Raw genomic sequence first — 15,593 nt, 5'->3', positions numbered from 1 at the left:
TATGAAATGTCCAGCAGTGGCAAATCCATACACACAGAAAAGATTCTACATTCGTGGTTGCCAGGGGTTTGGAAGAGAGGGAACTAGGGAATGACTCCTTAAAATGGGTGTAGGTTTCCTCTTGGTTGATGAAGATGTTTTGCAGCTCGGCAGTGGTGATAGTTGCACAACATTGTGACAGTTGTAAATTCCACTGAATGGTACAGTGAATTGTAAAATGATCCAAATGGTGAATTTTGTGTTATGTTCATTTTACTACAATAAAAAGGAGAAAGAATTCGGGAAAGACTTAGAGTTTGGGAAACTAAGGTGAACTGGTCAAGAAAAAGACAGCTCTATTGTTCAGTTTTCTCTCAGCTCTCCCAGTGCATTAATCCTCAGCAAAAAGTAGGCTGAACTTGTAGATGATAGTCATTCAACACAGTCCAGGGAAAAGTAAATAAAGTAAAACCCAACTCTTCTTCTTTAGCACATGTATGAAAGGTTAACTTGCTGCTCAGCCACGTGGACCTTCATGAAGACGTTTCACTTTAGGTGTCCTCTACTTCAGTACTTTACTCACAGCTCATTCACACATGTAGGCAACAGCATTCCTTAATTCGATGGAATCTGCAGCACTGGTCGTGATCAGTCTCATGAAAAGAAAAGGAAAGGTGGCGCGGAAGCCAAGGGAAGAGATTTTCAAGACAGAGACATTGTTTAAGATCTAACTCGGCTTGGCGGTCACAAAGATAAGGACTGGGAAGTAGTCCCCTGGACTTGTCAATGGAGAAATCATTGGGGGCTTCAAGGAGATCAGTTTCACGAGAGTAGTGGGGCAGAAACCAGATCGCAGTGTAGATGGGAGGGGAGAAATGGGGGGCAAGTCAAGAAATTGATGGCAAAGGGAAAGAAGGGAGGGGTGGATAGGAGGACAGGAGAATGGAATGGAGGAGAGCATTTCCTTGTGGCTCTTTAATATGGCTGGGAGGGGCCAAAAGAGAAGGAGAGCGTGAAGATGTAGGAAGAGGGGGTGGCATCCCGAGCCCAAGGAGGACTGGCGCCTGTCTTCAGCTCCCACCAGCTGGATGGTCCCTCCCTCTAGCTTTCCACGTAGGCTGTGGAAGTTGCCCTTTGCCTCCTTGGATCAGCTGCCCTTGATTCGTTCGTCCTTTTCTTATTTCTCAGCACATCTGGGTCATACGTTATGTGAAGACAAACAAATCACCACTGATGCTTAATTTTCTTGAAAAATCCCCCAGGCAGGTACCATTTTGGAGAACTACCTATTGTGCCTCAGCAAGCCAAAGTAGCCCATTTTTCCTCTCTCATTGGGAGAGATTGCTGTTTCTTGGAGAACCTGATGAAGAGGGTGACTCGCGCTTAGGAATAACGTTGCTTGAAAAGTGCAAAAGGTGAGGTAGTTTGGCTCTGAGGGGCCTCTGAGGCCTGAGACTTCCTGAGAGATGGCAGACTCACAGCTCCCATTTCCCTCTGACCCTGGGCTATGAGCTCATCAAATGAGATGGTAAATAAAGTCACTGACATGGTTTAAAGGATAATTTTGTTCTCTCTTGTTCACTCAGAGCAAATTGAATGGAATTTGCATACAACATATGGATGAACCATCCATACGATGGGGCTTGACCATATCCTCATGGTTCCCCTTCCCTTTTCTACATCTGGCCCCTTTAGCTCTGCAGACTTAACCCCACACCATCAGTCCACCCAGTCGGTCCACTGGACGTCTCTTCCTCTTTCGCATCTGGTCGTTGTCGTCACCTTGTTCTCCACTACCGCCTCCTGCAGTAGCTGTTAGGTCCAGAGAGGTTGGTTCACTGTGAGCAAGTAACTGTCAACTCCATGGACAGGTGGAAGTGACTTGGCAGCCGGGATGCGCCCACCCTGAGTTCATTATACCCATGAGGGTCAAGGAGAATGGGGATGCAGCTGGTCTGCAGAGCCCCGGCAGTTCTGAGACACATGTTCCTGGATCCACACGTTGCTCCATACCCAGCCTTGCCTTTCTTTTTTCTCTCTCTTGACTCCATCCAGGTTTCTGCTCTCCTTGTCCCTTTGGGGACGGAGGACAGTACCAGTCCAGGTGTAGTCCCCCAAAGCTTCCTACTTCCAAGCGTTACGTAGGCTTGTATATCCACTTGCTTGGGTTGCCCTGGCATTCGTGCCAACAAGCTGAGTGGTTTAAGCCCTAGGCTCTCTTTTCTGGCAAGAATGTGCCTAAAAATCTCCACCTCTGGTTTGGTGGCCCCTAAAAATTCCCAGTCAGTTTTGGTGAGGGGACACTTGGTGACAGTGTTGTCTTTCGAAATGAGTAGTTCCGTTACCGACGATACTTTGCTCCCCATACATTATTTATAAGGTTTCCCTGTTTGTATGTGCAAACTATTTGTGTGTATATTTTGAGAAATACATTGTACAGGCCTCTTTTTTATTTCTTCCACACACCCTAGAGATGTCATAGAGGCGGTAAATGTGTCCAACTTTTTGAGAAATTGGAACAATCAAGACTTACCTGTATGGAATGCTGTTAACGATGTCAATTCCCACGACAGTACCTTTCATCTGACACACTTAGGGACTGTTAACAGATTAAAAGTAGTAAAAGACGTGGATAGAGAGAATTTTCATTATCTTGTGCACTGAAATCTTGGATTTTCATTGGTTTGAATGGGCCTGAAAATGTATTTTTTTAGTAGGGACATAGAAGCCTCTAGCGGTATTCTTAATAAAGCAAGGTGAGTTATAAGCAATCATCTGATGGAGGGTAAATGTACCACAGTCCAGTTTAAGAAAAATACAATATAAAATTCTTACCATGGAAGAAAATCTTTATATGATCTTTTGTAAAAAAAAAAAAGCTTCAAGAAACATAAAGACATGACACCATATTCAGTTTAAAGTCAGTAACTTGTAAACAAGGCAAAGCAAAGACAGTCTGATTAAGGCCGTTGCATAGTTGTGGCATTTTTTAGGTCTCACCCATTTCTGTGGCCGTTTTAGAACCTAAGCTTCTTGGGCACAGGGAACTTCATCTTGACGTAGGGCTGAGCAAATGCACGGAGCATTTCTCAATAAGTAGGCATTAAATTCTTAGTCCAGAAGGGGCCTTGAGATGCCCTCTCTTTACTCCTTGGTAGAACTGTTTTAACCATCCCCCGAAAACAGATTTTTTTCTTTAAATCTCAAAATTCAGAGAGTCCACAATCAGAACTTCCTTCTCATGTTGCCATGTGGTCTGCTGTGGGCATCTGTTGAATGGTGTGAACTCTGCGTGGGGAGTCTGGCCTACCCTCGAGGCCCATGGTTTGGGCTGCGGTGGTGCCATGCTGTGCTCAGGGGCCTTCTTTTTTGGAAGTCTGGGCTCCAGTGAGCATTGGTCATGCTCTTTTATGGAACCTTGGGTGCTAGACCACTCTGACCCTCAGTCTCATTTGCAGGTTCTGGGGAGGATTAAATGAGCTCATGTGATATCCAGGTGACTGAGGCAGAGTCGGCTCGGGATGAATCTTTGCTTCGTTTTCATTAGCTGCGGAGAAGACGATGACAGCTTGGTGCCTCTCCAACTTTAATATGGGTATGCCTCTCTTGGGGATCTTGTTAAATGCAGGCTGGTATTCAGTAGTTCTGGGTGGGGCCTGGATTCTGTGCTTCTAACAAGCTCCTAGGTGATGGTGACGCTGAGGGCAAGGGTTTGGCACCTGCGTTTCTCCCTTTCCGGAAGAGCAGGATGTCTGCCGCACCCCCACCCGAGAGGAGCAAACATCCGCAACGTGACTACTAGGAACCAGCTTCCCTCACAGGCAAGGGACCTGTACCACTGCTCCCAACCATTCTGTCTGAGGCGCAGCAAGCCAAACCACTGAAATGCTGAGGTTTGCAGCAAAGAGGAGGTTTATTCACAGGGCAGCCAAGCGAGGACGTGACGTGACAATAGGTCTCAAATCTGCCTCCCCAAAGGCAAGGGGCTTTGGGTATCTGTGGGATAAAGAATAAAGAAGCAGGGCAGTATGAGGCATAGGGAGCGTGAGGAAAGGTGATTGGAAAAAGGTGTGCTCATCATTGTTTTGAGCTGGCGTAACTAGGCTACAGGCCTCGGCACATTCTCAGGCTGGAGTTGGGGAAAACAGGAGCAGAATGGAAGATGACAGTGTGTGAAGGAGGTGTGGTGTCCATAGGTTCGGGGTCTGACGTGCTTCCTGCTGAAGCACCGACGCCCGCCAAAGCCGTAAATGGGGTGCTGGGGAAAACAGGAGCAGAATGGAAGAGGACAGCATGTGAAGGAGGTGTGGTGTCCATAGGTTCGGGGAATGACGTGCTTCCTGCTGAAGCACCGACACCCGCCGAAGCCGTAAATGGGGTGCTGGGGAAAACAGGAGCAGAATTTAAGAGGACAGCATGTGAAGGAGGTGTGGTGTCCATAGCTTCCATATTAGAGGTACTGCCTGCCTGATCTGAGAGCAGAGAGTGAAAGTGGGAGAGCCTCTTCCTAGATTCTAACTCCTCTGAATTTATAGCACTGGCTCTGCCTGGCTTTATGACATATCCATTGTACGTGTCACAGAGAAAGAGCGGGCGGGGCAGGGGGTGAGGCAGGGGTCACATGCAAGCCCAGCTGGTGGCTTAACCCCGGCCCAAAGGCAAAGGGCGGGGCCCCTTCTGGACTTTCTAGTGGCTGGGACGTCTGGCTGTGGGTGGCAGGTGTTTGGCACCAGCTGGGCCACCATGCGGAGACTGTTGGGGACTGTGGAAGCCTCCTCCAGAGCTCACCCTTCCTGGGGACTGGCTCTGCAGGCCCCTCAGCCCTGCGTATGTATCGACCAGGCCTTCCCCACCACGGGGCCCAGAGGCCAGAGCCTGCTCAGACCTGAGGGCAGGAGGCAGCCAGAGCTTACCAGGGTGTGGGCCACCTCGTCCGGAGACCTCCCCAGCTCCTCTGCGAGACCTGGAGACAGGATCACCTTCTCCAGGGCTGCTCAGCTGCCAGCATCACCATGAGCCAGGTGGCCAAGGTTTCTGAGCAGGAGATGCAGAGCCCTGATCCGACTGGATGCTGCAGCCCACGATGTCCCTTCCTGGCAGATAGGTTCTTTCTTCACTTCTTGTTTGAAATTTGGTAAAAGAACATTTAACCCTTGGCCTGTCCTTCAGGGTATATGGATGGTAGTGGCTTAGCCGGGATTCGATCCAAGCCTGTGTGATTCCACAGCTTGTGCTCTGGACTGTGGTGCCTCCTTATCGTATATGCTTCATGTGTTACTTGTTTTTTTTTTTCTTGTAGTCCTTACGGTACTTAGCCCTAAGTGCCATACCTGTAACGAACAGCTACACTGCCCTGTAGGAGGTCTTCTTTTGTTCAACGCCTGAATTGGTCATCCACCACACTGTGTTCTAATCTCAGAAGATACAGGTCAGGGACCACCAGTTGTCAGCATGGCACCATTCCATATTTCGAATTGAGGCTTGAAGCCCGTACTTTCCCTTTGTCTAGTTTGAAGGATCCAGATATGTAAAGATGATATTCTAGATAAATCATGGGCTATCCTGAAAGAAATTCACCAGTGAATTGTTCCGTATGGATTAGAAGCCAGCTTCTCTGGCCTTCCTGGAGTATATCCAGTAAGGCGTCTCATTCATGTCTAGAAAGCAACTATATCATTTATTGCAACTTCAGCGTGGAGCGATGTGTTGGTATAAAGTACGATCAACACAATTTGGTCATTGTGAGTATGACAGCTTGGTCCACTCTTTACTACACATATGTAACTCTAGGGATTCTTATGCCCAAGGGAGGAGACGTACTCTTGGCTGTCTAGGACAAGGGAAGCATGTGTTGTTATTCAGGAGCTGGAAGCTTCAGCATGACAGGTAGGAATTGAACAATCGTGGTCTATACATCACTTGACCTTGCTTAAAACTTGTTTCTTTGGCTTGCTTCATTGAAGTGTTTTCTCCCTCCTGGGCTGACATTGTCTGTTATGTATCACGCATGAGACATATAGAAGTTTCAGAACCCAAAATCATATAGATCAGTAAAAATGTATATATATATATATATATATAAATCTATTGAAACTCACACTGGGCTTAATTCATATATTCCAAAATCAGTTTGACCCTCTGCTCATGAGATTCTTTTTATGGTATGTCCCAGCAAATCTGGGCTTCCATCCCCAATAAATTTTGGGGTTGAAGGACACAAAAGCTTTTGCTCAGACCTAAATTCTGTCTGAAAAAAAGGGAAATATTATAAGCCCTTTGTAACCTCTCCAAGAGCAGAAATGATTTACAGCTGTGGCATTGAACCATAATTCCTCGATCTCATTTGAGAAGAGTTCAGTTAGAAACAGTGTCTTGATTTTTGTTTCTTTTGTTTCTTCCCTGTTTTCTTGTCTTGCTTACCAACAATCCATTGTAATTCATCAGTTAGTATGGCAGCAGGCTGAGTGTTCCCTGGAGCTCATTAAATGAAGTGTTTTTCCTAAAATGACGTTTGTCTCCTTGTTTTCAGCCCCTCTTCTTTCCTCTGCCCTTGACTATAACCAGAGCTCAGCAAAAGCTGAGTGACTTTGTGCAGACCTTACTTAGGCTCAGCCTTTTTTTCTTCATTATTTTATTCATGGCTCCTCCGTTTCATTGTTTGCCTTCTCGAAATGTGTTGAAATCTTTCTGTGGTTGATGACTTCCAAAATATCTTGGCTTTCATTGGTTGATTAATTTTGGTATTTCTACAGTTTTATTTAGATATGGTTTCAGGAGGAACAGAAAGTAAATATATTTCCTAGTCTGCCATCTTGAGCTGAAAATCCCTGTGGATTTTAGCATCCAATGTTCCCATGGGAAAACACCCAACCATGGCCTTAATAGATGTAACACTCAAGATTTCAGCTTTTCTTGAGCAATCACTAAGGATTTCATATGTGGTCATTTCTAATGGGGAAATTATAACTATCTCATGACGTTGATTTGAGGATTAAATTAGATAATGAACATGAAAATGCTTTGTAAGATTTAAAAATCTGTAAAACTGTTTTTTGTTATTATTTGATTTGTTGCTATTTCAACTTCACTTGACAGTTGTTTATGACCTTGCCTATGTGAGAAAATGCCCTCTGGGTTATTTTTTTGAAAGCCAGAATGTATTTTTCAACAGCTCAATGGAACTGGCATCATTTGTGAAGGTTAAGGGTGAAGGGGTAAATGTTTCTTGACACCTATCACTTTACAGTGTTTTCAGGAACTAACTGACTCATGTATTCCTCTTCCAAATTTGGTTGAGGACCTCCTACCAGCCACATGCTTTACGTCAGGTGTTGGAAAGCATTTTCTGGATTTTAAAGATCTTAGGCTTTGTGGGCCATATAGAGTTTCTGTAGCTTCTCCTCCTCTTTCCTCTTCAACAAGCTTTCTAAACGTGAGAACCATTATTAGCTCACAGTCCCACAGATCCAGGCTGAGAGCCTGATTTGATTCGTGGCCATTATTTGCCAATTCCTGCTCTGCGTCTTCACTGAGGAGGGGGACCATGTTTGAGTAATCAGTTCTTTGAATCAACTGTTGGTCTTCTGGGCCTTGTCCTTGCTCTCCTACAGTCTCTAATCAGCGTGGCATCCAGAGAGATCTTGTTAAAACATAAGTCAGATCATGTCACTCAAATTTCTTCAATGGCTTCTTCACAGAAAATGCAAAGTCCTCAGAGTGCCTCCACAGACCTAGAAATCTGGGTGTCTGTTTCCTCTCTGACTGTTTCCTTCTCCTCTCCAATTTGCTCGCTCTGTTTTCCACACGCTGACATCCTTTCTGCTCCTTGGATACTCCAAGCCTACTCTTGCCTCATTGACTTTCTGCCGCAGGCCAGCCGCAGAAAGAGGATTTCACCGCCCAGGGTCAGAAGGGAAGGGGTAAGGAACTGAAGTAGCACCGACGAATGGGGTCAGAAGCCCATGGGTCAGAAGGCTGCAATGAGAAGCCTAGTCACCGCAACAAAGACTACACCCCCGCTCGCCGAAACTAGAGAAAGCTCGCATGCAGCAATGAAGACCCAATGCAGCCAAAAATAAATAAATAAAAAATAAAGTATAGAATCTTAAAAAAAATCTATAAAGAATATTACAAGAATAGAATCACAGGCCAGTTTCTCCTTTGAACATGCATGCAAAATGTGTAAAGAGAAGCACAAACTATATCCATGGTATGTAAAACAATCATATATCAGAATCAAAGTAGCTTTATTCTTCTGGCAATGCAAGGTTGCTTTAATGTCCAAACGTGAAACTGATCCCAGGAATGAATTAGAGTGGGAGAAAAGTCATTTAAAACAGAAATCTTGGGACTTCCCTGGTGGTCCAGTGTTTAGAACATGGTGCGTTCACTGCTGGGGCCCTGGGGTCCAATCCCAGGTCAGGGAACTAAGATCCTGCAAGACATGAGGCAGGGCCCTGAAAAAAAAAAAGGAAAGAAAGAAGCCTTAACCAGGAGAAGCACAAGATCGAATAAACATAACAGATAACACCTTATGAAAAGTAGGTGAAGATTATGGAATATTCTAAAATTTAAAACAAAAAGAAACTTTTAAAGATTCAAAAGGATGTGACAAATATTGTACATAGGCCAAAATAAAATGAAATAAAATATACAAATGATGGGAGCCCAAAATTCCAGATGCCCAAGTCCTGTCTCTGAAGATTCTCATTCAATGGGTTCAGGATTTCCTCCTTATTGAAAAACCTACAGGTGATTCTGGTACGATTCCCAGACACAATGTAAAGCTTCTCTTTTACAGGAAAGAATACCAGATTATTTTGTTATCTTATAGTTATACTAACAGGTTGTACTATTGACGGATAAGTCTGCTGTGAAAATGCACCCCCACTAGGGATAAAAAAGGAACTAGTAGTCTCTACTGCTACTTGGTGGCAGCACGCATGTATTGCAAGGGCAATTATTGTAGCAATCCAAATTAGTGGAACATTTTAGAATTGGAAGACGACATACAGATCATCTAGTCAAGCTTCCAACTATTATAGTTGTGAAAACTAAGGCCCATATAAATGAAATGATTTATCTCCAAAGAGCATTAGTGAAAGTATGAAATAAAAAATATCTCTGAACTTTTAATTTAGTGCTGTTTTTATTAATCTCAAGTATTAGCTTAAACTTCAGTGTGACAGATTTGGGATTGAATTCCTGCTCACGTTTACTGATTGCGTGTCTTTTAGTAAGTTACTAAAACACTTTTTTTTTAAATAGACGTATTTAATTATTTATCTTTGGCTGCCTAGGCTCTTCGTTGCTGTGCACGGGCTTTCCCTAGTTGCGGTGGGCGGGGGCTACTCTTTGTTGCAGTACGCGGGCTTCTCATTGTGGTGGCTTCTCGTTGTTGCTGAGCACGGGGTCTAGGTGCGTGGGCTTCAGTAGTTGTGGTTCACGGGCTCTAGCACGCAGGCTCAGTAGTTGTGGCACATGGTCTTAGTTGCTCCGCGGCATGTGGGATCTTCCCGGACCCGGGCTCAAACGTGTGTCCCGTGCACTGGCAGGTGGATCCTTAACCAGTGCGCCAACAGGGAAGCCCTACTAATACACTTTTAACTTTGCTTTTCACGTATGTAAAATGGTGAGCCTTGACTGATATAGAATATGAGATAACCTAGCACTGTTCTTAACACATATATGTAGTTAAAACTTTTTGGCTCTCATCCCTCTTAAACAGCCTCTATCCTCTTATTAATGAATGTGTCTTTCAGCTAGCAGAGCACCCCAGAGCTGACCACATTCTGGCAAGAGATATAGGATTCTTTTTCTTACTGGGGGTTCTTTATACCTGATAGTTGAAGTGCACTTAAACATGAACAACTCTTGTTTATACTGTAGTAATGGATTTGATGGACGAATTTTAGAAAGTAATATGCAGGAATTGAGCTGCCTTACCCTCAAGAAATATAATTCGATAGTGGTGGCTAGAACGATAAACAGTGTTTGGACAGGGAGTCCATATTGGATGTGAACTTCCTGTACTCCCATTCGTCTATTAAGAATAAAGAGAATCCTTTCAAAATGTGTTTTAAAGGGCAGTTATTTCTTTCTGCCTCATTTAAGTTACCTGCAAGAAAAAGACAATCTCCTGCATCCTTGTTTAATAGGCTTTTAATATAAAGCAGATAATTTTTTGCAACATTTCCCAAACTTTTCATTATCGAATTGGCTGAGGCTTCTCAACGATTATCATTTCACAACAATATCTCCATCTTCAGCTTCTTTCAATGAATTGGCCTAATAGATGTGCCATTAAAACAGAGCTTCACTCTCAAGGTATTTTTAATTTTGTATTCAAACAGTATGAAGGATTCAGCCATAACAGTGAGTGGATTTCTGATACATGCTACATGATGGATGCAACTAAGTGAAAGAAGGCTACATATTGTATGGTTCCATTTATATGAAATGTCCAGCAGTGGCAAATCCATACACACAGAAAAGATTCTACATTCGTGGTTGCCAGGGGTTTGGAAGAGAGGGAACTAGGGAATGACTCCTTAAAATGGGTGTAGGTTTCCTCTTGGTTGATGAAGATGTTTTGCAGCTCGGCAGTGGTGATAGTTGCACAACATTGTGACAGTAGTAAATTCCACTGAATGGTACAGTGAATTGTAAAATGATCTAAATGGTGAATTTTGTGTTATGTTCATTTTACTACAATAAAAAGGAGAAAGAATTCGGGAAAGACTTAGAGTTTGGGAAACTAAGGTGAACTGGTCAAGAAAAAGACAGCTCTATTGTTCAGTTTTCTCTCAGCTCTCCCAGTGCATTAATCCTCAGCAAAAAGTAGGCTGAACTTGTAGATGATAGTCATTCAACACAGTCCAGGGAAAAGTAAATAAAGTAAAACGCAACTCTTCTTCTTTAGCACATGTATGAAAGGTTAACTTGCTGCTCAGTCACGTGGACCTTCATGAAGACGTTTCACTTTAGGTGTCCTCTACTTCAGTACTTTACTCACAGCTCATTCACACATGTAGGCAACAGCATTCCTTAATTCGATGGAATCTGCAGCACTGGTCGTGATCAGTCTCATGAAAAGAAAAGGAAAGGTGGCGCGGAAGCCAAGGGAAGAGATTTTCAAGACAGAGATGTTGTTTAAGATCTAACTCGGCTTGGCGGTCACAAAGATAAGGACTGGGAAGTAGTCCCCTGGACTTGTCAATGGAGAAATCATTGGGGGCTTCAAGGAGATCAGTTTCACGAGAGTAGTGGGGCAGAAACCAGATCACAGTGTAGATGGGAGGGGAGAAATGGGGGGCAAGTCAAGAAATTGATGGCAAAGGGAAAGAAGGGAGGGGTGGATAAGAGGACAGGAGAATGGAATGGAGGAGAGCATTTCCTTGTGGCTCTTTAATATGGCTGGGAGGGGCCAAAAGAGAAGGAGAGCGTGAAGATGTAGGAAGAGGGGGTGGCATCCCGAGCCCAAGGAGGACTGGCGCCTGTCTTCAGCTCCCACCAGCTGGATGGTCCCTCCGTCTAGCTTTCCACGTAGGCTGTGGAAGTTGCCCCTTGCCTCCTTGGATCAGCTGCCCTTGATTCGTTCGTCCTTTTCTTATTTCTCAGCACATCTGGGTCATACGTTATGTGGAGACAAGCAAATCACCACTGATGCTTAATTTTCTTGAAAAATCCCCCAGGCAGGTACCATTTTGGAGAACTACCTATTGTGCCTCAGCAAGCCAAAGTAGCCCATTTTTCCTCTCTCATTGGGAGAGATTGCTGTTTCTTGGAGAACCTGATGAAGAGGGTGACTCGCGCTTAGGAATAACGTTGCTTGAAAAGTGCAAAAGGTGAGGTAGTTTGGCTCTGAGGGGCCTCTGAGGCCTGAGACTTCCTGAGAGATGGCAGACTCACAGCTCCCATTTCCCTCTGACCCTGGGCTATGAGCTCATCAAATGAGATGGTAAATAAAGTCACTGACATGGTTTAAAGGATAATTTTGTTCTCTCTTGTTCACTCAGAGCAAATTGAATGGAATTTGCATACAACATATGGATGAACCATCCATACGATGGGGCTTGACCATATCCTCATGGTTCCCCTTCCCTTTTCTACATCTGGCCCCTTTAGCTCTGCAGACTTAACCCCACACCATCAGTCCACCCAGTCGGTCCACTGGACGTCTCTTCCTCTTTCGCATCTGGTCGTTGTCGTCACCTTGTTCTCCACTACCGCCTCCTGCAGTAGCTGTTAGGTCCAGAGAGGTTGGTTCACTGTGAGCAAGTAACTGTCAACTCCATGGACAGGTGGAAGTGACTTGGCAGCCGGGATGTGCCCACCCTGAGTTCATTATACCCATGAGGGTCAAGGAGAATGGGGATGCAGCTGGTCTGCAGAGCCCCGGCAGTTCTGAGACACATGTTCCTGGATCCACACGTTGCTCCATACCCAGCCTTGCCTTTCTTTTTTCTCTCTCTTGACTCCATCCAGGTTTCTGCTCTCCTTGTCCCTTTGGGGAGGGAGGCCAGTACCAGTCCAGGTGTAGTCCCCCAAAGCTTCCTACTTCCAAGCGTTACGTAGGCTTGTATATCCACTTGCTTGTGTTGCCCTGGCATTCGTGCCAACAAGTTGAGTGGTTTAAGCCCTAGGCTCTCTTTTCTGGCAAGAATGTGCCTAAAAATCTCCACCTCTGGTTTGGTGGCCCCTAAAAATTCCCAGTCAGTTTTGGTGAGGGGACACTTGGTGACAGTGTTGTCTTTCGAAATGAGTAGTTCCGTTACCGACGATACTTTGCTCCCCATACATTATTTATAAGGTTTCCCTGTTTGTATGTGCAAACTATTTGTGTGTATATTTTGAGAAATACATTGTACAGGCCTCTTTTTTATTTCTTCCACACACCCTAGAGATGTCATAGAGGCGGTAAATGTGTCCAACTTTTTGAGAAATTGGAACAATCAAGACTTACCTGTATGGAATGCTGTTAACGATGTCAATTCCCGCGACAGTACCTTTCATCTGACACACTTAGGGACTGTTAACAGATTAAAAGTAGTAAAAGACGCGGATAGAGAGAATTTTCATTATCTTGTGCACTGAAATCTTGGATTTTCGTTGGTTTGAATGGGCCTGAAAATGTATTTTTTTAGTAGGGACATAGAAGCCTCTAGCGGTATTCTTAATAAAGCAAGGTGAGTTATAAGCAATCATCTGATGGAGGGTAAATGTACCACAGTCCAGTTTAAGAAAAATACAATATAAAAGTCTTACCATGGAAGAAAATCTTTATATGATCTTTTGTAAAAAAAAAAAAGCTTCAAGAAACATAAAGACATGACACCATATTCAGTTTAAAGTCAGTAACTTGTAAGCAAGGCAAAGCAAAGACAGTCTGATTAAGACCGTTGCATTGTTGTGGCATTTTTTAGGTCTCACCCATTTCTGTGGCCGTTTTAGAACCTAAGCTTCTTGGGCACAGGGAACTTCATCTTGACGTAGGGCTGAGCAAATGCACGGAGCATTTCTCAATAAGTAGGCATTAAATTCTTAGTCCAGAAGGGGCCTTGAGATGCCCTCTCTTTACTCCTTGGTAGAACTGTTTTAACCATCCCCCGAAAACAGATTTTTTTCTTTAAATCTCAAAATTCAGAGAGTCCACAATCAGAACTTCCTTCTCATGTTGCCATGTGGTCTGCTGTGGGCATCTGTCGAATGGTGTGAACTCTGCGTGGGGAGTCTGGCCTACCCTCGAGGCCCATGGTTTGGGCTGCAGTGGTGCCATGCTGTGCTCAGGGGCCTTCTTTTTTGGAAGTCTGGGCTGCAGTGAGCATTGGTCATGCTCTTTTATGGAACCTTGGGTGCTAGACCACTCTGACCCTCAGTCTCATTTGCAGGTTCTGGGGAGGATTAAATGAGCTCATGTGATATCCAGGTGACTGAGGCAGAGTCGGCTCGGGATGAATCTTTGCTTCGTTTTCATTAGCTGCGGAGAAGACGATGACAGCTTGGTGCCTCTCCAACTTTAATATGGGTATGCCTCTCTTGGGGATCTTGTTAAATGCAGGCTGGTATTCAGTAGTTCTGGGTGGGGCCTGGATTCTGTGCTTCTAACAAGCTCCTAGGTGACGGTGACGCTGAGGGCAAGGGTTTGGCACCTGCGTTTCTCCCTTTCCGGAAGAGCAGGATGTCTGCCGCACCCCCACCCGAGAGGAGCAAACATCCGCAACGTGACTACTAGGAACCAGCTTCCCTCACAGGCAAGGGACCTGTACCACTGCTCCCAACCATTCTGTCTGAGGCGCAGCAAGCGAAACCACTGAAATGCTGAGGTTTGCAGCAAAGAGGAGGTTTATTCACAGGGCAGCCAAGCGAGGACGTGACGTGACAATAGGTCTCAAATCTACCTCCCCAAAGGCAAGGGGCTTTGGGTATCTGTGGGATAAAGAATAAAGAAGCAGGGCAGTATGAGGCATGGGGAGCGTGAGGAAAGGTGATTGGAAAAAGGTGTGCTCATCATTGTTCTGAGCTGGCGTAACTAGGCTACAGGCCTCAGCACATTCTCAGGCTGGAGTTGGGGAAAACAGGAGCAGAATGGAAGATGACAGCGTGTGAAGGAGGTGTGGTGTCCATAGGTTCGGGGTCTGACGTGCTTCCTGCTGAAGCACCGACGCCCGCCAAAGCCGTAAATGGGGTGCTGGGGAAAACAGGAGCAGAATGGAAGAGGACAGCGTGTGAGGGAGGTGTGGTGTCCATAGGTTCGGGGTCTGACGTGCTTCCTGCTGAATCACCGACACCCGCCGAAGCCGTAAATGGGGTGCTGGGGAAAACAGGAGCAGAATTTAAGAGGACAGCATGTGAAGGAGGTGTGGTGTCCATAGCTTCCATATTAGAGGTACTGCCTGCCTGATCTGAGAGCAGAGAGTGAAAGTGGGAGAGCCTCTTCCTAGATTCTAACTCCTCTGAATTTATAGCACTGGCTCTGCCTGGCTTTATGACATATCCATTGTACGAGTCACAGAGAAAGAGCGGGCGGGGCAGGGGGTGAGGCAGGGGTCACATGCAAGCCCAGCTGGTGGCTTAACCCCGGCCCAAAGGCAAAGGGCGGGGCCCCTTCTGGACTTTCTAGTGGCTGGGACGTCTGGCTGTGGGTGGCAGGTGTTTGGCACCAGCTGGGCCACCATGCGGAGACTGTTGGGGACTGCGGAAGCCTCCTCCAGAGCTCACCCTTCCTGGGGACTGGTGCTGCAGGCACCTCAGCCCTGCGTATGTATCGACCAGGCCTTCCCCACCACGGGGCCCAGAGGCCAGAGCCTGCTCAGACCTGAGGGCAGGAGGCAGCCAGAGCTTACCAGGGTGTGGGCCACCTCGTCCGGAGACCTCCCCAGCTCCTCTGCGAGACCTGGAGACAGGATCACCTTCTCCAGGGCTGCTCAGCTGCCAGCATCACCATGAGCCAGGTGGCCAAGGTTTCTGAGCAGGAGATGCAGAGCCCTGATCCGACTGGATGCTGCAGCCCACGATGTCCCTTCCTGGCAGATAGGTTCTTTCTTCACTTCTTGTTTGAAATTTGGTAAAAGAACATTTAACCCTTGGCCTGTCCTTCAGGGTATATGGATGGT

The sequence above is a fragment of the Orcinus orca genome, chromosome 12, assembly GCF_937001465.1.
Source record: "Orcinus orca chromosome 12, mOrcOrc1.1, whole genome shotgun sequence".
NCBI lineage: Eukaryota > Metazoa > Chordata > Mammalia > Artiodactyla > Delphinidae > Orcinus > Orcinus orca.
This window is presented reverse-complemented; position numbering follows the sequence as displayed.